Here is a 23,598-nt window from a genome sequence, read left to right on the forward strand (position 1 = left end):
CTGCATGCAAAAGTTGTATGTATAGGAACTTAGCAGTATCAGGCATCTTCTTAGGTAAGCAATTTGGAGAAATCTGAAAAAATATGAAAGGCAAATTTGACACCATACCATGCACAGAGGACCACACCAGGCAAAGAATAAAATATGGAAGGTGAGGATTAAACTAAAGAGGCACCCTACGCGAAACTAGTGATGTACCTGAGCCCCTCAATATATTCTGTGCATTTGCCCTCTCTAGCTACTGTCTTTAGAGGGATTTGAGCTGATGAGACTGCATTATATCTAGAGTAGGTTAACGCTTCATAAGAACCCATCAACGATCCTGCTAGTGGAGTGTCAGCATTGTTCATGTCAATATCTACCCACCAATAGGCGTACACTAACTTAGCAACCAGGAAGTAAAAGTTAGGGACCACCAGGAATTCATGATGATTCACGCTTGCAAACTAGATAAATTTAAACTAGGGAGCCCCTCTTGCCAGTTAAAGGTACCCACCAAACTTTCCAAGAGTCAAAATGTTCCTCTAGTAGTCATAACTGGGGAAGAATGAAATAAATATAAGAATTTGGGAAAATATTTCATTTTAAAGAGATTTATGAGCCCAATAGGGGTTCAATAGAGATGTTTTTTGGACTTGAGTTGCCTACTTGTCTCTGCTATTACAGGATCAACAATTAATGCAATAAATTGTTCTACCTTTTGAGAAACAATAGTCCCCAAATACTTAAAATTATCAGCCACTGGTACAAAAACATTTTGAGTCAGGCTCAGACTATATGAAGGTGATAGAGGGAAAATAACTGGTTTCTGCTAATTAACCTTTAAACCAGAAAATGATCCAAATTCATCCATTAACCTTAGGAGGGAAGTCAAGGAAGAACCACTGTCCACCAGACACACTATCCCCTGCATATAAGGAGACTTTTTTCTGTTAAGGACCCTTCGATTAAATTCTTGATGTCCTAAATCTGTCGAATAGCCAGGGCCAATGGCTCACTGGCCACTGCAAACAGCAGAGGAGCCAAGGGGCAACCCTGTCTAGTCCTTCTTTGTAAAGGAAAAGGTTGCAATATATAGTTTGATTTCTTACTCTAGGAGAATCGTATAATAGTTTGACCCAAATACAAAAATTGGGACCAAGCTGGAGGTGTGACAGTAGTGAATGCAAATATTGCTATTCGACAGGGTCAAAGGCTTTACATACATCCAGGGACATAAAACAGGAGATCAATCATCATGAACAGCAGCTATATTTAAGAATAACATGCTAAGAGGACTGACTAGACTGGGGACACTAACACCCATCGACTAGTCAAAGGACTCCTTCACATATAATAAACTGACTTTAAAAATACTTTTTCTAAACATTTGTTTATGTGTGTAATGTAATAAAGGAACTGTTATGCAGGGTATTCACATATGCAGACAACTGCTGGTGGTTCTGAGGGCACGGGGATCTTGACACGTTCCTTTTAATGTCTGTCGATTTACCTGTAATTAATCCAGTTTGGTCGGGATGTATTAATGAGGACAGGACCAGAGTCAAGCTCAAAGCAAGAATTTAAGTTAGAATATTAATATCACTGTTAAGTAACAAAATAGGGTGATAAGAATCTGGAGACATGTGGACCTTCCCTGGCTTCAATATGACCACTACCAGCGCATCTCTTAAAGTCAGGGAGCTCACGTCGCTTAAAAATTGTCTCATAGAGCTCAAATTATCATAGATTGTAACTTGCAAGCAGGACCCTCATTCCTTTTGGTATTTGTTGAGTTATGTGTTATTCTGTATTGTCTTTATTTCCTGTACAAATCCAATCTCAAATGTAAAGTGCTGCGGAATATGTTGACGCTACAGAAATAAAAAATTGTCATGATGTTTAACCAACTCACAATAAGTCTTGTACTATTCCCCTACCAAACCATAGTTCCCAGAAGCGGTTTAGCATTTTCTATCTCCTCTTCTATAATTGGGGGGGAGGGGGGGAATATCGGATAGAAAAATAAAAAAAAGTACAACCTGGGAGACATGGTCACATTTAGAAGTATACAAATCTTGATAATAATCCCGAAAAATCTCAATCACATGCGGGTCGGTATGCAATTCCCCAATTTGATTCTTGATACACAAAATGGATACAGGACACCTCTCTGCATGAGCCAGGTAAGTCAATAATTCACATTTTTATCCTCAATGGAAAAAATATCAGCCTTCTTCACCAGCAGTTTTTTTTTAGTCTGCTCCTTGATCAGAATAAGTACCGTAATTCCCTCTGTGCCTGGGCCCATTGCTGCTTACATTAGGGCTGGGTTTTAGCCATGTATGTCTGCTCTCCCCTTTAGATCTCTGTAGTCAGAGACATCTCCCTATCTTTAAGAATGCGTCTATGCCCAGAAACACCAGAAATAAATCCTCCTCTAGTTGTTGCCTTGTAGGTATCACATGTGACTATTGGCTTTGGATGATCAGTATAGTGAGCCCAAAAATCAACATGAGCAGCGTAAACTGCTGCAAAAATCACTGAAGAATCTAGCCAGGCTGGATGCATACCCCAGATTTTAGAACTATTTGGGGGACCTATCTTCACTTTAACTCAGGCCTGCACAACATATGGCCCGCCGAGCTGTCCGGGAGACGCAGTTCCCTTCTTCCTATATTCAAATATATTTGCATCTTTCAGACACATACATTTGAACACTGCTGTGCCAGAACTGGGTCAGAGCAGTGCACGTCAGTCCCAACACCTTGTGCAGTGCGTGATTAGGCAGTACACTGCTGCTGGCGCTTGGTCCACATAGGCTGAGAAGATGTCGGGATGGAGGAGCTGAAGAAGTGTGCTTTTATTTTAGATGAGGGTGCTGGAGGAGGGCACATAAAGGGGCAATGGAGGACATTATGTATCAATTGGCAGATTGTGAAAGGGGACATAGTATAGCGAGGGGAAGTGGGAACAATATGCAAGGAGGCATTGTGGGGAGATGGGGAAAGGGGCAGATTGGGGTCATATTAAGGAGAGGGGCAGTGTGTGGGGTTTACTATATAGAGGTGCGGTGTGGGGTTATATTATGGAGAGGGGCAGAATGGGGCTGTATTATGGAGAGGGTTAATGTGGAGGTATATATGGAGAGGGGCAGTGTGTGTGTATTGTGGTGCAGTGACCAATGTTACAGCCAGGGGGCGCTGTGTGTGTACTTCAAGATGCACTTGGAGGCATAGTTGTGGTGAAACTGGCAGTGTTGTGAATGGCCGGTATGTATCGCAGAGGTGGGTGGCCCTGTGATGGAAGCCTGGGTATGTTTTGCTCAAGCAGATCTACTTCTGAGGGTTTTGTTTACATTGGGAAGGCTTCCAGGTGATTGGAGAGATGGGTGGGTCCAGTCACTTACAAACCCACCCAAAGAGGCGTGTCTGAACACGTAAGATGGTTTTGTGTTTAAGGACCTGTGGTGATGTCACGCTCACCTGACTGGCCATGAGACGGGTACCTGGGTGTGGTTACACCTATGTAAAGGAGGTGTGTGCAGCACATGGTGTGAGTGTTTTTGGGAGTCTGCCAGGGTGGATACACTTCCATGTGTCCTGGCTGGACACTGCAGAGTGGCCTGTGTGCTGTAGGTCCTGGATGGTCAGTGTTGGAGGCTCCTGGGAGTAGAGTCATCCTGGAAGCACCTGGAGACCATAGACCTGGACGGTCAGTGTTGGAGACTCCTGGGAGTGGAGTCGTCCTGGAAGCACATGGAGACCGTAGACCTGGACGGTCTGTGTTGAGGACCTGGGACTGACGTGAAGTCAGCATGAGGAGTGGAACTCCTGAAAGGTAACCCCGGACAAGGGGATTGTAATATATGGCAGAGAAGTTTATCTGCTACATGAACAGACTGGTGGTCGAGATAAGTTCATGGACATAATGAAATAGACTGTATGTCATGTGGTTTATGAAGTTTAATAAACCAGATTTGACCAGATTTGTGTGAGGTACCGTGCCTGAGTGCTTGAATCCTATGCCAAGCGAGTCTCCCCAACACACTCAGGTAGCGTATCACCACAGTATATTATGAAGAGGGGCAGTGTAGGTGTATATTATGAAGAGGGGCTGTGACGGCATATATTATCGAGAAGGGCAGTGTGAGGGGGTATATTATGGAGTGGAGCAATGTGAAGGTATATTATGGAGAGGGGCTGTGAGGGTGGACACTATGGAGAGGGGCTGTGAGGGTGGACATTATGGAGAGGGGCAATTTAGGGAGTTTATTATGTAGAGGGGCAGTGTGGGGTATATTATAGAGAGGGGCAGCATGGGGGGTATTTTGTGCAGAAAGCAGAATGAGGTTCAATTATGTATTTAGGGGCACAGCATAGGAGATATTTAAATTTATAGGGAAGTATAATAATACAGGCCAATAATGGCCTAGGAGAGATACTAGGAGGACCTGGTCAAGTGGGAACTCGCTTGATGTGTGCTCACTTGATGGTAAAGAATGGTGAGAAGACTTCTGCACCCAACACATCTTTCAACCAGTTTTCAGTGAAGCATACGGCATCAGCCCCTTCGGTTTTCTCCAGCAGGCTCAGTGTCCGGATGCTAATTCTCCTAAGCCAATATTCAAAATCACTGTTCTTTTGGAAATTTCAAGTATTCAACTGACTTCACTTCCCTCTGGACAGACACAGTGAAGTTGGATGCATTCATTCAACTAAGCTCCTCCCTGGATATGCAGTGAACCGGATGATCTATCTGTTTGGTGTCCCAAGGAGGAATGGTGCTGCATGAATGCTCTAAATTGCCCACATCATCATCTTAGGCAATTACAGGTAGGAGAATGTCAATCATAACCTGGGGGCATGACTAGAGACTGTGAAGATAACGTCCTCTTGGACTAATTCAGGAGACTCTGCATATGTGAATGATGATAATAAAAGCAATTTTTGTGGAAATACAAAAAAACTATAGTTTACCACAGACATTATTTTTTTTTGCCATGATCACGGCTCTAAGTCATAATGAGGGCGATTTGATAGGCCAGAACAACATGACAGGTTCTCTTTATTTTTACATAAATTAATTTTACTAAAATTTATCTGCATAGTACATCTCCTTTCACAATTCTTTGAAGGAGAAAACTGAGGCAAAAACTAAACAACAATAAAAGGAATAAAAAAAATCCAAATAACATAAAATGGAAAATAAAAGTAATACTTGTCTATGATGCTCTACTATATAAAAAAAAAGAATCATAATAATAAAGGGAAAATCACAAAAGGATGAGTGCAGGGAGGCTTGCTGCCTCGTTTAAAATCCATTTAGGGAAAATTGACTTTTCATTTCCAGTTTTAACACGGCACTAAGAGAAAGCGGCAGGACATTTGTCATAATCCATTAACTGCTCTTTTGGAAACGATGAATTAAACTCCAGGCTAATTTCTTCATCTATCTGTGTCTTTCCTTCACTTGATGTCACCATATCTTGTACCATTGACTGGCACAGAAATGTCATCCTGACTTCATTACAAGGACTATAATTTTCTCAGCAATCCCAATTGTATGGGGTCCCAAGGTAATTAGAAGACAAAGCGATATCCCACTGCCTTGGCTTAAGGGTAGTTGTTTCAGAATTGAAAATTAACGACATCCCGTGGCTGGGCATTTTAGGCTAGGTGGAATACAAACAAGGAGGAAAAACTGGAAAATTAGTGGAAAATTCAGCCAGCAAATGTGCCAAGTTGCTCTTGGAAGTTGGCAAGAAATTGAAGCCAATTATTAACCACATCTCTGTAAATGTTTGTGGAAAATGAAGCTCGCTTCTATTTCTCCCCCTGGTGAAATTAGACTGTACATTCGATCGCTGGCAGAAAATAAATCAGAGGCCATTATGTTTACCATGAATGTTACATTATTTATAAAGTGAATCTCATGCACTGAAACATAGGTGAAACACTAATATTTGTATTGTGGAGCTACTAGATGCGTATATAGTTGTCACACTGGGAATACATTTGCAGTGTTTGAGGCAGTGTCCACCTCCTACCATTTCATACATTATGGCTACTACACATTATGGTATGGTGAGGATGGTGAGAAAAAAATGACCATCAATTAAAATTAAAAATAGTTTAATTATTCATTTAGTACATGTCCACAGCTTATTACATAGCAGAATTGGATGCACCACTTATTTTATTTTTTTTTGCTACTGCTTTCTGTACTCCTGCTTTAGCCAGGGGCTACGCACCGAATAAGAGCTAGTTATCCAATGGCCATTTAAGTACATTTTCCTCTCATACAGAGATAATTTGTTTCCCTGATTTGAACACACAGGGACTGCTAAACAGATGGCAGTAATGCATTTGAAAATCTATTTAAGGCCCTAAGTAGGGGCTGCCGGCCTTGGAGACGCGGTTGGGTTTATTTAAGTATTGGTTTTCAAGTCACAACACTAAACACACACAATCAAACTATTATATTGTCATTTTTACTTCTCTTACCATTAATGGAAATTTATTCTACTCCAATGACAGGACTTATTTTTATGCTTATAATACAGATTGATTAATAGGCACATAAATTCAGTAGTTAGTATTGTCGCCATGCAGCACTGGGGTCCGGAAGTCTGAATCCAACCAAGGACAACAGTTGCAACGAGTCTGTATGTTCTTACCATGTTGGCATATCATCTCTATAGGCATTCTATCTTCCCATGCGCCAAAAGCATACTGATAAGTTATGGTAATTGTTTTCATCTGAAGTTGACACTAGCGAGTAGGTTTGTATTTAAGGTAGGAGCAATAGATTCTAAACCCTATTATTGTAAACTCTATGGATTAAGTTGGGGCTAAACATGCAACAATTAATAATAAAAATGAAAACCCTTCTATTTAACAAATAATTACTTTCACGCCCTAGGTTATAATTTCGATTTGGCCATAATGTAAGGGAGACTGATCTATATACATACAATACCTAACTAGCCAATTTACATAACTACAAAATAATCATGTTTAAAAAAATCTTCCATTTTCTGAACGTGTTATTCTGAACTGAGAATGTTTTTAATCTCTTAACATCAAAGATTTCTTCATTTTTTTTTTTTTCAAACACCTGCCACTGGACAGGACTTTATTCGCTGTAAAACAAGGATGACCGCTCAATACATCCGATTTTCAATATAAATTTTTGAGCAACCAGAATAATTTAATACCATTACAAGACATGGCCTGCAAAGATTAACATTGGTCACCATTACATGTTAAGAAACCCATTACATCTACCTGGACCAATAGAAATCTATTTATGCACTCAATTAATGACCCAATCTAACAAATATGACATTGTACATCTTGTCTGAAAAATCCAAACCAATATGTGCTGAGAGTTCAGCTTATTTTGCTACTGTAAATCAGCAAATAATGCCACCGACTTTGCCCTTGTCATCTCCACTTAGCTAGACACAAGAAGTTGGAATAATAAAGTATTATTCAGAAGGCTAACGCATCATAGCTTTTAATAATGGAACTTAGAAACCTACTAAGATGATAGCCAATAATAATTCCTGATTAACAAAATTAAAATCATTGAAGATTATGGAAATTCAAAATTTAAGGGAATATTTGTCCTCCTTTGTGTCTGCTGTACCTGAGGAACTCAATCTCATCTAATTGGGTCTTTAAAGTAAGCTGGCAAACTCATCACTTATCTACTTGTCAAATCCTCAATCATTCAGCAATTTAACATCCATTATTTCTTAAACTTAAAAATGTAGAATCCTTTCTACTAAAACATGCCTGTATATTACTGAGGTGCCTGCACAGAGAAGGAAGATACGGTATATAATGGAGCTATTCACATAAAGCTGACCCATTGACACTTAAGCATCGAGTCCCTTTGTGAAACACTTGTGGGGTCAGCATGCACGGTGTACTTAGTGTTTTATCTGTACGTCCTTTCTATTTGTCTTTAATTCCATCTGTTAGTAGAAGGAGGAAGCTGCAAATTTATGAAAATATCTCTATAATAAACTAAAAATCTGCTCATCTGCATTTGAAAAGATCTCAAACTATAAATCTGCTTACAGGCCGTAGAAGATACAAAACCGTGCTTAACTAGCCTCTGAATTCAGTCCAAACTGGCAATGTTTGTGTCCTTCACCGCTTAGCTTACAGTCATTATTGTTTGTCTAAGCTTACCCTGGTATGCCGGATATTCCACATCCAGATTTTGTGGTTGGATCGAAAGGGTAAGAAAAAAAAGAAATATTTGACCTTGGCCATTACATCTGCACAAGTAAATTCTCACATCCCCTATTTGGATTTTTGCATCTACAGTCACCTTTAGGGCTCGTGCTCTCATCTGATTTTCTAGTACGAGTGGCATCTGTGGTTCTCACGGATAGCACTCGTAACTATGCTATTTGGGGAATATCAGAGACATGTCCGATTTTGATCTGACTGTTGGATGAAAATCGGCAATGCAAGTCTGTGGGTCAGTGAAAAAAAAAAAAATCGGACATCTGAGTGCAGTCCAATTTTCACTGACTGTCAGAAAGGAGAAGGTGAAGAAACTGTTTTTTTCTGTCCATCTGCAAGAAAAACTGATGACACTGGTACTAAACTCTGGTCAGAATAATCGGTCTATTTTTCTCGTATGTGTAAAAATCAAAAGAGTAAATGAGACATTACAATAACTGTTCCAGTCATATTTCTGGACTTGTATTATTGGCTAACTTTTGTGCACTGATAGACCTACATCAGCCACAGCGGTACATCTTCGCTTCAATGTTGCCTAATATCTGAAATTCACCACTTTTAGAATTCATTTTGTAATTTTTTTTTGTCAAAACAAAACAGATCCTAGTACATTTCCTAATATTGGTATAGGTTAGTATATTTTTGCTGTCCCAAAAAATAATGAGCAACGCATGGGCCAACATTTACCAAAGATATTATTTAGCTGGAGACTCCATTTAACTTTGTAAAAGCCTTTGGAGCGTTTCGGCGGCTTCTTTCACACTTTCTTCACTATATTGGTTTTTAGCAATTTTGTCTGTGAACTGCTGATGCTTCTCATACACTTTAAAACTTCAAGAGTTTCTGGTTTCATCCATCCATTCACTTTGCCTAACAGGATTTCAATATAATAATGATAAGACTACTGGAGAAATTGTGCTCTTATAAGAACAGCTAAGGTGTCCTCTGTCGCTAAACATAGCAGCTTTCTCCCCTTGCCATCAAAGTATTTATCAGCATTTAACACTTCTTCAGCCACATGAGGATATGCGGTCGCTAAGCCCCATCAAAATGAAAGCAATCCAGCCGAGCATGCACCTGCTGAGCCACGATTGCTGATTCTATGACAGATGCTATGTGAATTCTATGTACAGAAATTTCTGTTCCCTTAACTAAGAAATGCCTACAGTAGACTTCCTGTTCTAATCAGACTGTTTTCTGCTGCGAGGACCGATATTACACTTACAAGTTTACAACTGTTTGAACTTATCACCATTTATAACAAACTCCTAGATACTTTCTTTTTTTCTAGCTTCTATTTGTGCTGGCATTATAGCATTTGTACTGTATTTGGCTTATAATGCAAGATACTCAATGGTTCCTATAATACAAGACACCCCATAGAGAAATCCTAATTATTTTCTTAGCATCCACCAGTCTACCCAATGGAACCCAATGTGGTCTTCTGGAGTCTATTCAAAACGTGGTGCCCTGCAAAGTCAGGTGCCACAAATGTCTGTGAATTCTGATGGTTTAAGAAGCCAGATCTTAAGCCATTTTTAGACACACATGTAATTAGTGTAAGGGTTATTGTGAAGTCTGATGGGTAGCAGCCCTCCATAGGTGAACTGCCAAGCCCAGGAGAAGCAACCCTGCATCCCTGGGATTGAGTGATGTTTGAGACCAAGGAGGCCAGCTAGTGCCTTTTGATGTGGTCGCTGTCAGGACTCCAGCGAAATCTGTGTAGCTGCATGACACATAGTGACCTGTGTGGTTCAAGAAGTGCCCAACTATCAGACTACATCAGTTTGGGATCAGAGGAGAGATGCCATAATACAATCCTTAGTTGCCAGCGGTAGGAAGAGAGCTGAGGTACTTACCTGTAAGCCTGATGTGCCATGAATGCCAAGGTCCAGGCTGAGAGGAGAAGTTTTAGTGCACCATGACCGTTGGCAGCCATTAAGCCCCTGGCTCGGTGGAGGCCCTCACAGACAATACTTTTTCCCATCTAGTGATACCAATGCTATTTTTCGACCACTGGCCATCTATCCACCTCTGGTCTCAGATAGGCAATAGTTCTGGGAAGTACACTGCGATTAAAGATACCCATAGTTATAGCAATATATCTTATTGTATAAATTCCTAATATTTTAAGACTCATGAACAGTCAATAAGTCTCTTTAATTGCTTTACTTATTTCAATTACCGCACAGTGTGAACTTTGACCAAGGAAAGCTTAGCACTGATGCTCTTTTTTCCGCTAATGCTGTTTTATATTTTATTTAATTGTGTATGATTGATTGAAGAGACTCATTCCAAGCCTGAAACGCAATGATTCAAACAGAACACAAATAAAAAGAGAACTTTTCATGGAAGAAAGCCTCAGATGTAATTCCTTATGACAGCACCATGTATAATCTATTTTGCCTTTCTATTAAATCAAGTTTGCTGTATTCAGGAACACCTGAAAGATTACAAACAGAAACACCATCCAACGCTTAGTGATAAGTGAAAAGGCACCAACTCTATACTTATAAAATGTGTTTCTTTAGGAACACTAGTTGAACTACACAAAAGGACTCCATTTCTGCTTTTTTTTCCCAACGCTGTTTAGTCTTTTTAGACAGGCACAGAAATGTAATCTCTTTTCTGTCTTAAAAGACAGAGAGCACTTCACATTAGCACAAAGTAAGCCCATTTGAACTCTATTTATATCATTATTTTTAGGTATTCAAAATAAATCCTTAGATGCAATGCACAAAAAGTGCGAAAAGTGCCAATATATGGCAACCAATGAACAATATGGCAGTATGCATAGCCCCAGTGAAATGTACAATCCTGAGAAATCCCAAACATGCTTGTGTGCATGAATCCTTGATCTTGTAAATAACTTTATCTTCGGTCTAAACACAGCAGGGGACGGGGTGTGCTAATATTTTGATATAGTACTGTAATTAGTTGGGAGTGTAATAGAGAAGACATTGCTTGATAAACCGTTACGGTGCAGAAAACTATTCGATCAACACAATTGATAAATAAGACCTGCTTTCCAAAAGAATGAGCCATTTTTCACCTTCTTTGTTCTATCCATAAATAAATACAAGAAAAAAAATCGACCTCCTTGAATTACACCTAACTTTGCTTGACAAGACAGAACTGTTTAGATAAAATGGTGTGAGCTTTATGTTCTTCTCACTATGGATTTTTATTTTTCTTCCACATTAAGTGACAGACTAGCTTAGTTTGAAAAAAGGCCCATAATTATTTTCCCTTGGCATATGGCCGAGGACGAATGTTCTACTAAATTAGTGTCAAGGTGAAGACTAGAGTAGCTGCAGCAGCTACATTTAGCTGAAGATAACACAGCTCCATCTCACGACAAAAATGTCCTATGGCATATTGGGGCTAGACTACATTACACAATGACAATGATCATCACAAAGCTTTGTGCACCCATAAACAGGCTTTACAGGTATCCATCTAATTGCCATAAATGACACTGAACCTCAATGTACGAATGTATCACATGATTAAATGGCAGGACATCACAAGGTCGCCACATGCCAATGTACACTTCACTTGTTAGAAAATCTCACCGTTCTTATACATCACTTAACTATACTACAGCTAACCATAGTATTTTATTCTCAGCATTGGTAAGAGCTTGTACAGAATATGCCAAGTAATTAGTGAGTAAAGTTTTAGGTTCCCAACATGAGTTATTGATCTTTGTAGCAACCATTTCAGCTCTTTCATAGGCCTTGCTGCATGGATTGATGTGAATGAAACATGGTGGAACACAGATATACAGGCAACTCTTTGAAGTATCAGTAGGATTGTAGCTAGTTGTGCCTAGATAACTGTTTCTACCACAAAAATGCATGTTTCTTTGTTGCTCTGCAAAGTATTGGACTGCAGAGTTCATATCTCAACTAAATTTGGTGCAAACTAATTTGCAGGACCTGGTCCAGTGGCCTTGTTGGTAATCTGTGGTTGCTGGACGGGAGCCTTGAGAACCACTTCCTACTTGACAACTATTCTTTTGATTAGCCGCCCTGGTGAGATGTCACATGTGCATTAGGCTGCAAAGAAGACATTGTCCCAGGCCAGCTAATGATAAGGAGAGCCATGGATGCTAGAGAATACAGTGAGGTTTTCAGGAGGAAGACTTGGCAGACAATATATATATATATATATATATCTGCAGCGCCCCAAAGTCCTGGTCGTTGCAGTACTGTCGCTCCGCCACTAAGGGGAGTGATGGTACGTCTGATGGCACTAAAGGAGTTCACCTGACCAGGTATCACAGACACACATTACACTTCACACTCCGGCCACCAGGGGGAGTGGTTCTATCTAGTAGGCCACTCCTCACACTCTGGTAAAACTGGGGGTCGGATAGTAAGTTAGGCAGAAAGTAGCTGGGAAGAGCTTGAGAGAGGATCTGTCAGGGGTGGGATCCTGACAGAGGCCTAGGAAAGGACAGATCGTTACGGAGCCGTGCCTGTGCCTTATAGCAGCAGACTCCTAAGAAAGGACTCGAAGCGAAGTATATTGTGGAGAAGTGAGAAACGGGATCACAGCACAAAGGAGATAGAACCAGAAGGAGTCGTGCCTCAAGATCAGCAACATCCTTCTGAGGCGAGTAACCGGCGGCCGGAACGCCGAGAAAGTAAGAGACTCCATGCATTACTTTAAACTATGGCAGGGCAGTTAATTATAGGTTGGCTGCCTCACCTAAATCACCTAATGAAGACAACGGAGGCAATAGTGGGAGAGGGGCATCTCTAGGGTCCCTATAAAATAACTCCAGGCCTACCCCGTCATACGGGTGTGTTCCTTCCATATCATCTGGGGGACGGAGAGAGAAAGAACAGAAACAGACACAACAGTTGTGAGTACTATCCCGTGGTGCTCAGCAGGGAGATACTACAACACACAGGCGCTGGTAGGAAGGACACTGATTTCCACCTGTAAAGGGAACTCTGGATGTGCCTAGAGGTAAAGAGACTGCAACCCTGTGTCCTCGTTATTCATCGCGACTTGCACCACGCACCACCATCACATCTTTCATTGGACGCCCCTTAGCAGGGTCACGGACCGAGCCTAGCCACCGTGACAACCCCAGGACCGAGACAGAGAGGCCCGGTACCGAATACCCCGCGGCCCTGCGTCTGGGGGTGCTCCATATCCAAGGCTATAGAACTAGATCTTAAAACCAGTGATAAAAGAGAATTATTGTTTTACACAGAGATGGGAGAACACATACAGTACAGACCAAAAGTTTGGACACACCTCGCTTAAAGATTTTTCTGTATTTTCATGATTATGAAAATTGTAAATTCACATTGAAGGCATCAAAACTATGAATTGACACATGTGGAATGATATACTTAACAAAAAAGTGTGAACAACTGAAAATATGTCTTATATTCTAGGTCCTTCAAAGTAGCCATCTTTCGCTTTGATGACTGCTTTGCACACTCTTGGCATTCTCTTGATGAGCTTCAAGAGGTAGTCACCGGAAATGGTTTTCACTTCACAGGTGTGCCCTGTCAGGTTTAATAAGTGGGATTTCTTGCCTTATAAATGGGATTGGGACCATCAGTTGTGTTGTGCAGAAGTCTGGTGGATACACAGCTGATAGTCCTACTGAATAGACTGTTAGAATTTGTATTATGGCAAGAAAAAAGCAGCTAAGTAAAGAAAAACGAGTGGCCATCATTACTTTAAGAAATGAAGGTCAGTCAGTCCGAAAAATTGGGAAAACTTTGAAAGTGTCCCCAAGTGCAGTTGAAAAAACCATCAAGCGCTACAAAGAAACTGGCTCACATGAGGACCGCCCCAGGAAAGAAAGACCAAGCGTCACCTCTGTTTCTGAGGATAATTTTAATATAAGACATATTTTCAGTTGTTTCACACTTTTTTTGTTAAGTATATAATTCCACATGTGTTAATTCATAGTTTTGATGCCTTCAGTGTGAATTTACAATTTTCATAGTCATGAAAATACAGAAAAATCTTTAAGTGAGAAGGTGTGTCCAAACTTTTGGTCTGTACTGTATGTCATTTACCCACAGCGAGACCTCTACTTTGAAACATGTAGGTCAATTTATCTAATATTAACTCTCTTTTATTGCAGGGGACTCTGGTTTTGTGATAGGCTTCCTTCCACCTTTATTAGCCGAGGTGCTCCATTTTAATCTAAAAATGAAAAGTAGAGATATTTCCCAGGATCCTTTGTGACACACTGTCCCATTAATGAGATTGCGTGACCTCTGACATCTGACCGCCCGGTGAGAGTGATGCTGTGCATTGTTCAGTCACACCTGGCTCTGTATCTCTCCCTCCGTTCAGCATTTTCCAGCCTAATCTCAGTGCTGTTTAGGCTGGAGCTGACAGGCATCTCAGCCAATTACAGCCGTTTACATAGATAGACACAGATTTATCGCTATGTTGAAGCTTGTTGTGACATCTGCCCCGGGTAAATTATTAAACTCCTTTTTCCTGCACAACCTTATTTTTAACAATAATTATTTTGTAATCTCTTTTTCAACCGCAAGGCCAGCAATTTGTTGTCACGGAGTGTACACATGACCCTTCGCACAAAGTTACCACTGACAACAAATTACTCATAGTAAACCCACCAACCCAAAACCAGTGCATGAAAAGTGATTATATCGTTACATTTGGAGAGATAAAAAACAAGAGGCGCTCCCTGTGTAACACCGAGGGAAACAGGTGATGGCGAGTTGGAGGGTTGGCTGCTCACCTGATCAGGTTGTGATCCAGCCGCTGTACTCACACCAAGAAATTATATAAGAGAGAGGAGAACGGTGGATCCTGAGCGCTGCCACTGACAAAGGTTAATCCAGGCGGTAAGTATCCAAAACTTCCAATTTATTGCAAAACATTTCTTCGGAGAACCTAGTCCTACCTCAGGACTGATGCATCATGCCTCAGAAAGGAGTAGGTTCTACGCTAAAACGTGTTGCAATAAATTTGAAATTTTTTACACTTACCGCCTGGATTAAACCTTAGTCAGCGGCAGCGCCCAAGATCCATAGGACTCCTCTCTCCTTTACTTATATCGTTACACTGAAATATATTAAGGCAGCAAGGGAACAGTCAGTTCTTAAAGCAGATTTGCTGGAACAGGAAAAGTGGGCACTTATAAGGATCTGAGTAACTATGCTAAGATCTAACTTGTGATGGCTAGCCTACTGAATCAGATCTTCAAAAGGGCTTCTATTGTGGTGTGCTCCAAACGATAACAAATTGGTGAACTGGTGACAGGACTCACTAATGCACATGTGGCATGAATGCTAGTCCATCTGGTCTAATTACATAGAAAAGCTACAGCAGTGAAATTGTCTATGGCAGAAAGGTGTCAGAAGACCCCATCCATTACAAATAACTGCATAAGAGTCTGCATAGCTGAAAACCAGTTAAACTGACTGTGTTAAACCTTGTCTACTTCTTAAAGGGCCCACAATGGGGCATTTATGAGGCACGTTCTTGTGATTGATGAGTCACAGTGCAAGCTTCCCTCTGTTTGTGTGCTTACATCTTGATGCAAAAAACCCCAAAATGTTCATGCTCCAATGGGTTACAGCAGCCTTGCTGACACCAGGTGGGCAAATTTTTATATTAGGAAAGAACACTTTCTGAATAACATCTAGATGCATGAATAACAGAGCAATATACTGTATGTAAGTTGTTCAATGTCACAAATATAGCAGACCAGGATCACTAGTTTACTAGTATATACAAATGTTTGTAGATGCTGGGTCAGCCAGTGTGAGCAATAGATGCAACAGTTATGTGAAACTTACAGTGGCTTGCAAAAGTATTCACCCACCTTGGCTTTCTACCTATTTTGTTACATTACAACCTGTGTTTAAATATTTTTGGAATCCCATTTGTGTGTGATGTATCAGCACTAAATAGTCTAAAGGTACCGTCACATTAAGCGACGCTGCAGCGATATGGACAACGATGCCGATCGCTGCAGCGTCGCTGTTTCGTCGTTGTGTGGTCGCTGGAGAGCTGTCACACAGACCGCTCTCCAGCGACCAACGATGCCGAAGTCCCCGGGTAACCAGGGTAAACATCGGGTTACTAAGCGCAGGGCCGCGCTTAGTAACCCGATGTTTACCCTGGTTACCAGTGTAAATGTAAAAAAAACCCAAACACTACATACTTACATTCCGGTGTCTGTCGCGTCCGCTTCCCTGCACTGTGTCAGCGCCGGCCCTAAAGCAGAGCGGTGACATCACCGCTGTGCTCTGCTTTACGGCCGGCCGGCGCTGACACAGTGCAGGGAAGCGGACGGCGGGGGACGTGACAGACATCAGAAGGTGAGTATGTAGTGTTTGGGTTTTTTTACATTTACAATGGTAACCAGGGTAAATGTCGGGTTACTAAGCGCGGCCCTGCACTTAGTAACCCGATGTTTACCCTGGTTAATAGTGAAGACATCGCTGGATCGGTGTCACACACACCGATCCAGCGATGTCAGCGGGTGATCCAGCGACGAAATAAGGTGCTGGCCTTCTAGCTCCGACCAACGATATCACAGCAGGATCCTGATCGCTGCTGCGTGTCAAACACAACGATATCGCTATCCAGGACGCTGCAACGTCACGGATCGCTATCATTATCATTGTTAAGTTGTTCAGTGTGAAGGTACCTTAAGTTGACGGAGTGAAGTGAGAAAAATAAAGGCATAAATTAAATTTATGGGATCAAATAATTCAAAATTGGAATGTGCACATGTATTTAACCCTTTTGCTATGAAGTCCTTAAAAATTACCTTCATAAGTCACATGCTTAGTGAAAGGAAGTCCACCTGTGTGCAATGTAAGTGTCATATGGTCTGTTACTATATACAAACCTTTTCTGAAAGGCCACAACAAACCTGTCAAGAGAGGGCTGCCCATCAAAGCTCTCAGCTCGTGCAAAGAGGGCTGAGAGGCAGCACAGAGACCAAAGGTAACCCTGAAGGAACTGCAGCATTCCCAAGCAGATACTGGAGTATCTGTCCATACGATCACAATAAGCCATACACACGATAGAAGTGACCTTTACGGAAGAGTGGGCAGTAAAAAGCCTTTACTTACACAGAAAAATTGTAAGGCTCTTTTTGAGTTTGTCAAAACATGACATGACGGACACTCCCCAAATGTATGGAGGAAGGTGCTGTGTTCAGATGTGGCCAAAATTGAACTTTTTGGCCACCAAGGTAAACGCAATGTCTGGTGCCAAACGATCATAGCTCATCATCCCAAGAACAACATACCCACAGTAAAACATGGTAGTGGCAGCATCATACTGTAGGGATATTTTCAGCAGGGAAAAATTGCTGAGGGAAAGATGGATGTTGTGAAATACAAGAATATTCTTGAATAAAACCTGTTTCAGTCAGTGATTTGAGTCTGGGACTGAAGATTATTGTTCACCAGAGGAAACCATTTAACTTGATGGAGCTGGAGCAGTTTTGCCTTGAGGAATGGGTAAAAATCCTAGTGGCAAGATGTGGAAAGCTTAAAGAGCTTAAACCTTAAAGAGACATATCCAAAGTGACTTGCAGCTGTAACTGGCACAAAAGGAGTCTCTACAAAGCACCAATTTAAGTGGTTGAATAGTTAAACACTTGGAAGTATTCCGTTATTTTGTTCTATTTATTGTTTGTCTCACAATAAAAAGAAAACCAAATGTTCACAGTTGTAGGCATGTTTTTACATGAACTGATGCAAACCTTCAAAAACCCTAGTTTATTTCCAGGTTGCGAGGCAGAAAAAAACAAAAAATGCCAAGGGGGCGAATACTGTCATGTGACCATAAAGTCTATCACTGCTTTTTGATTGTGATCACAGGTGGCCATACCACTAGTGCAACTTGGGACCCAGGAGATAAGGGGGCCCACTACCACCTCTAATGCAGGTGAGATTGTGCATTATGATGAGATATTGGACTGCCAAGTGCCGATATTTTTGTTGTTTCCCAGTGGCTCTCTTCTGTCTGTGTTCCCTCCTGTTCATGGTGCCCCATCCCATAGCTAGAATTACATATCAGGCAGGAGATGCACAGCGAGTAACATTTAATGTTAGGGTATATGACATTCATTTATAAAATGGCCAAGCCCTTTTAGCACATAGCTTCTTGAACGCACAATCATGTTAGGTCATACACAGGGTCATAAGAAGCTGTATTATGTTCCGCTGTTCTATTTTCTGGTATCTACAGTTGAGCAGTTGATCTGCTTGAGTATTATTCTCCTACTAAGAAAACAAGAAAGCCTTTATTATTTCTCATTTATGTTTAAAGAACAGGGACAAAAGATATATGAAATAACTGCTAGCAATCTTTGTTAGCGTCACCAACAGCAAGCTCACAAGCTTTGTATGTCCCTCTGGCTGCTGAAGGAGTAAATGAGTGCCATTAACCTATGCTCTCCGACGTTCACTGCCGTAAATCTAATCAGCCTCTATCCTGGCCCATGGCAGACACAAGGCTTCTCTATCCCTTATGCCTCATTATAGGATAAATAAATGACATACCTCTAAGACAAGAAAAGTCAGATTACTTTCTGTTAGTTAAGGTTTCACGACCGCTAAACTATAGTAACCCAAAAATGTCAACTATGACTGGACATCAACCGCCACTTGAACAGGCGTAGACCCAATAATATAACCCAATATGGATAGAAATAAATAGGATTTGATAAAGCCATGATGTCTCACACCTGATATCGAATGCTCCATTAATAGAGGTATCCTCAACATCACTGGTATGGTATGGCTTCACATTAGTGGAAACTATCATTTTTTATTGCTCCTGATAAAGTGTGCATGGCGATACATACATTTTAATTCTGCTACCAGGACACCAAAATATGACTTAGACTAACTCCCGTTTCTGAAGGATAGCTACAGGTCAGCAGGGCCGTAACTACAACCGGGGCAGCCGGGGCACTGCCCCGGGGCACCAACCACCCAAGGGGCCCCAAACTGATGTTAAAAAATTGTATTTTAATACTTTAATTTCTCATAAAATACCCAGCTCCTATATTCCTGTCAGACAATGTCACCCGGAGGACAGGAGAGACTATCATGCGTAGCAGGCTTCACCACGTTGCGCACAACCTCTAGTGATTGAAATGTTGAGGGGCCCCACTTTGAAGTTTTGGCCCGGGGCCCTGAAGTTTATAGTTACGGCACTGCAGGTCGGGCAATTCTGCAAACCATAAGGCCACATTCCCATTTGAAAAATGATATGCCTTTTCTACTGCATTTTTATGCACTTGTTTACACCAAATTATGCTTTTTTATTTATTGCATTTTTGCTGTGTTTATTTAGGTTTTCCCCTTTTTTTCTTGTGTTTTAGCGGAGAATTTCTGGTGTTCGTCAATTAAATACACAATTGCATTTTTTTTTACTATAAGGGTTGTCCAGCATCCGAACTCACGATCAGTCTGACCCTGAGTGGGGCGATATGATGCTGCATGCTGAACTGGCCAGATTCAGATCAACAACTAGTGTGCATGTGTCCTATAAATTAGAAGTGAAACAATGCACAAATACCTACCAGGTGTCCAACAGTTGCCTCAGCCACTGGCCTACCTACCACCACCAGCAGCCTTTCTATACACCCAAATGTCAGATATGACATGGAAGTGGGCCACACTTCCCCTTGGCTGGTTCTTACCTCATCCTAGACCATATATTATATTTGGAACCTACCACACTTGATCAGGGATGAGACATAATCAGTACTAATCTAAGTACACATTTGTAATCAATAGCCTCAATGTGTTTCAAGGACTTGTCATACCTAAGGAAGGACCAATCGGCCTATTAAAAAAAGCCTATTTTAATAAATTCTTTGTATTCTTCCTAAAACAACAATTCTGGAGCGTCTTTACTTACAAAAAAGTCTGTAGTTATATTTTTCTTAGACATAAAATACTAAATTGACAACTTGGTGTTACCAGTTTGGGGTGTTTTCCTACATATGGCCCAATCAGTGCAGATATTATCAGACAATGCAAGGACACACCCCTTTATTAACTGGTCACACCCAGTTGTCACATTGTTAAAGGGAATACCCAGGAGTACTATTTATTTTTTTACTATGGGCCTAAAAACTAACAGAACCAGCTACCTGCCTAGTCTTCCAAATGCCGTCTCAAAACAGTCATTGGCAGCTCCTGACGGAGATTCAGCTGTTCCATGTCAACAGAGCAGCTCTTCTTCTTCCAAGCTACTCTGTCAACAGGGTGTAACTGACTATGTCATGCACTAGGTTGGCTCCACACAGTTAGGCAACAGATAGTCGGCTGTCAATCAGAATGATGTCATCAGTCGGTCAACAAAGCAGAAGAGAATCCTCTGCTGTGCTGATGTGACGTCAGCGGACACCACTGAATTGCTGGTAGGAGCGATCTGTGACCATTCTGTGCTGGCAGAGATTGGCGCCGGACACAACATGCAGGTTGTTAGAAGCTACCTGCCTGTTAGTTCTTAAACCTGTAGTAAAAAAATGATATAGTCCCGGATAACCTATTTAATATTCTGTAGGAACAAGATAAGTACGTCACTATGTCGAGCTCTAAATTAAGATGCTCCAGAAGTCTTATTTCATGGGAATCGCAACTGAAATGCCTGGAGAGTTAACAAGTCTTCAATTAAAAAGGAGTAAATAACTGAAGATGGACATATTGAATGACCAAACACACTGAATGACCTCTTTATTAAGGAAGCTGAACAGTCCACTAATGGACAGATTAGAAGCAAAGGGCTCTTTGCTCCTAGACGTTTCTTAGATGCAGCTTCATCCATAGAGAGGATGAATAAGGAGCGATCATGGAGTGAACAAATAAAATTCAAATACAGACAAGTAAACAGATTAGAAGATTCATGCAGCTTTTTCTACTGTTCCAAGTGACTGGTACAATGTATGTTGTGCCAAGGGATAAGAAGTGGAGGCTGCTGGGTAAGCAGAGGCAATGGTTCACAACTAGCAGGGGAAGGCAACCATGCTGGGCACATTTATCATAAGCAATCAAAACATCCTTTCATGCAGGTCCCAGCACTTTCCAACTCCATGCCAGACAGGCCCACCCACTGCATGGGAACTAACTCATATTGTCTCCTCTCAGCTGATATTCCCAGTGGGGAGAAAGGAAAATGCCATTTATAGGAAGACCTCGTCTTTTATGCAGAAGTTCATTGTGAACACCAGGATTGATGGCACTGGTTTTAAATAATGCCAGGTTATAGAATTCAAGGGAAGAAATGACAAAAGTTACACAGACCGCTGGCTAAGGGGCATGTTTGATGGAGCATGAAGATATAAAACTGGGACACAAAAAAGATGCAACATAATCTAGTGCAGTTATAGCAGACAAACATCTTATCCATGATTTTCAGAAGATATTATCCGTACATCTGTAGAAAGTGTATATTGGCTCACTTGTATAAAATATGGGAGAAAAATGGGAAGATTTCCTATGCTAAATGCACCAAAGATCTTCTGTAATTTACATAGAAAAATCTTTCTGACAAGGGGGCCTTGGCCCATGGGAAATGGATGAAAAGTGGCACCATGCAGCATATATGCCCCAAACTACTATATGCAGAAAGTAAGCCAACTGATAGATGGTTTACACTCAGACATTGCACAGATGTGCCTAGTATAGTCTCTAAGCTTACCCTGTCTACAAAGTAGACAATTTTGGTAAATCTCCCCCAATGTGCATGACACCCAATTCAATTAATGAATTGAGCAAGTATCAAATGTAGCATATGATGTTGGCGCCATGGCTTCTGCTTGTAATATAAATTATAATCCACTGGGCGAAGAAAAGAATGGCACTCACCGTCCCATTGAATGTCCTTTATTTGGATTCACATAAAAACAGAGGCAGTAGAGCTTCTGGTGGAGAGGCAATGAATGACGGCCGTTTCTCGCAGGTCTGCGCTTCTACGGGACCCAGTGGATTTGAACATTACCTTTACAATTTTTCATTTGATTTGGTACCGTGTCCCTTGAGTCGGCACCGTGTTGAAATCTGATGACACACAGATCTACATCTCTGGACCAGATATCACCTCCCTACTAACCAGAATCCCTCAATGTCTGTCCACTATTTCATCCTTCTTCTCCGCTAGATTTCTGAAATTTAACATGGACAAAACAGAATTCATCATCTTTCCCCCATCTCACGTGACCCCCCCAATGAACCTATCCATTAAAGTAAATGGCTGCCCACTCTCCCCAGTCCCACAAGCTCGCTGCCTCGGGGTTATCCTTGACGCTGATCTCTCCTTCAAACCACATATACAAGCCCTTTCCACTTCCTGCCAACTTCAACTCAAAAATATTTCACGAATCCGTTCATTCCTCAACCAAGAATCTGCAAAAACCCTAGTCCATGCCCTCATCATCTCTCGCCTTGACTACTGCAACCTCCTGCTCTGTGGCCTCCCCTCAAACACTCTCGCACCCCTCCAATCTATTCTAAACTCTGCTGCCCGACTAATCCACCTGTCCCCCCGCTATTCTCCGGCCTCTCCCCTCTGTCAATCCCTTCACTGGCTCCCCATTGCCCAGAGACTCCAGTACAAAACCCTAACCAATTACGTACAAAGCCATCCACAACCTGTCTCCTCCTTACATCTGTGACCTCATCTCCCGGTACTTTCCTACACGCAACCTCCGATCCTCACAAGATCTCCTTCTCTACTCCCCTCTTATCTCCTCTTCCCACAATCGTATACAAGACTTCTCTCGCGTATCACCCCTAATCTGGAACCCTCTACCACAACACATCAGACTCTCGCCTACCATCGAAACCTTCAAAAAGAATCTGAAGACCCACCTCTTCCGACAAGCCTACAACCTGCAGTAACCACCGATCAACCAACCGCTGCACGATCAGCTCTATCCTCACCTACTGTATTCTCACCCATCCCTTGTAGATTGTGAGCCTTCGCGGGCAGGGTCCTCTCTCCTACTGTACCAGTTATGACTTGTATTGTTCAAGATTATTGTACTTGTTTTTATTATGTATACCCCTCCTCACTTGTAAAGCGCCATGGAATAATAATAATCCCGGAATATTGCAGCTGTGCCAAGTCATCTGTGTTCTTTTCTGGCACCTTTTCACATAAATTATAATACTGTGCCAGATTAGTAACACGATGAATCCATGTCTACCAAATGTCACTGATCCAGCAGATCAATTGTTGAATTTGGGGAGATGTACCTGGAAGGTAGCAGCATGTCTCACTTTCAACTGCATCTGTGTTTTTAGAGGATGAAACCTTTGAACATAGTGAACGACTGCGGGTTACGTTACCTGTCTGAGGC

At 41.5% G+C, this 23,598-nt stretch overlaps 1 protein-coding gene across 3 annotated transcripts in view; it reads right to left on the reverse strand.

Annotated features, from left to right (window-relative positions):
- The window catches only part of UNC5B (unc-5 netrin receptor B), a 221,327-nt gene that overhangs the window by 45,788 nt on the left and 151,941 nt on the right, over positions 1-23,598 (reverse strand). The window lies entirely within an intron of this gene.

The sequence above is a fragment of the Ranitomeya variabilis genome, chromosome 4 (assembly GCF_051348905.1).
Source record: "Ranitomeya variabilis isolate aRanVar5 chromosome 4, aRanVar5.hap1, whole genome shotgun sequence".
NCBI classification, from domain to species: domain Eukaryota; kingdom Metazoa; phylum Chordata; class Amphibia; order Anura; family Dendrobatidae; genus Ranitomeya; species Ranitomeya variabilis.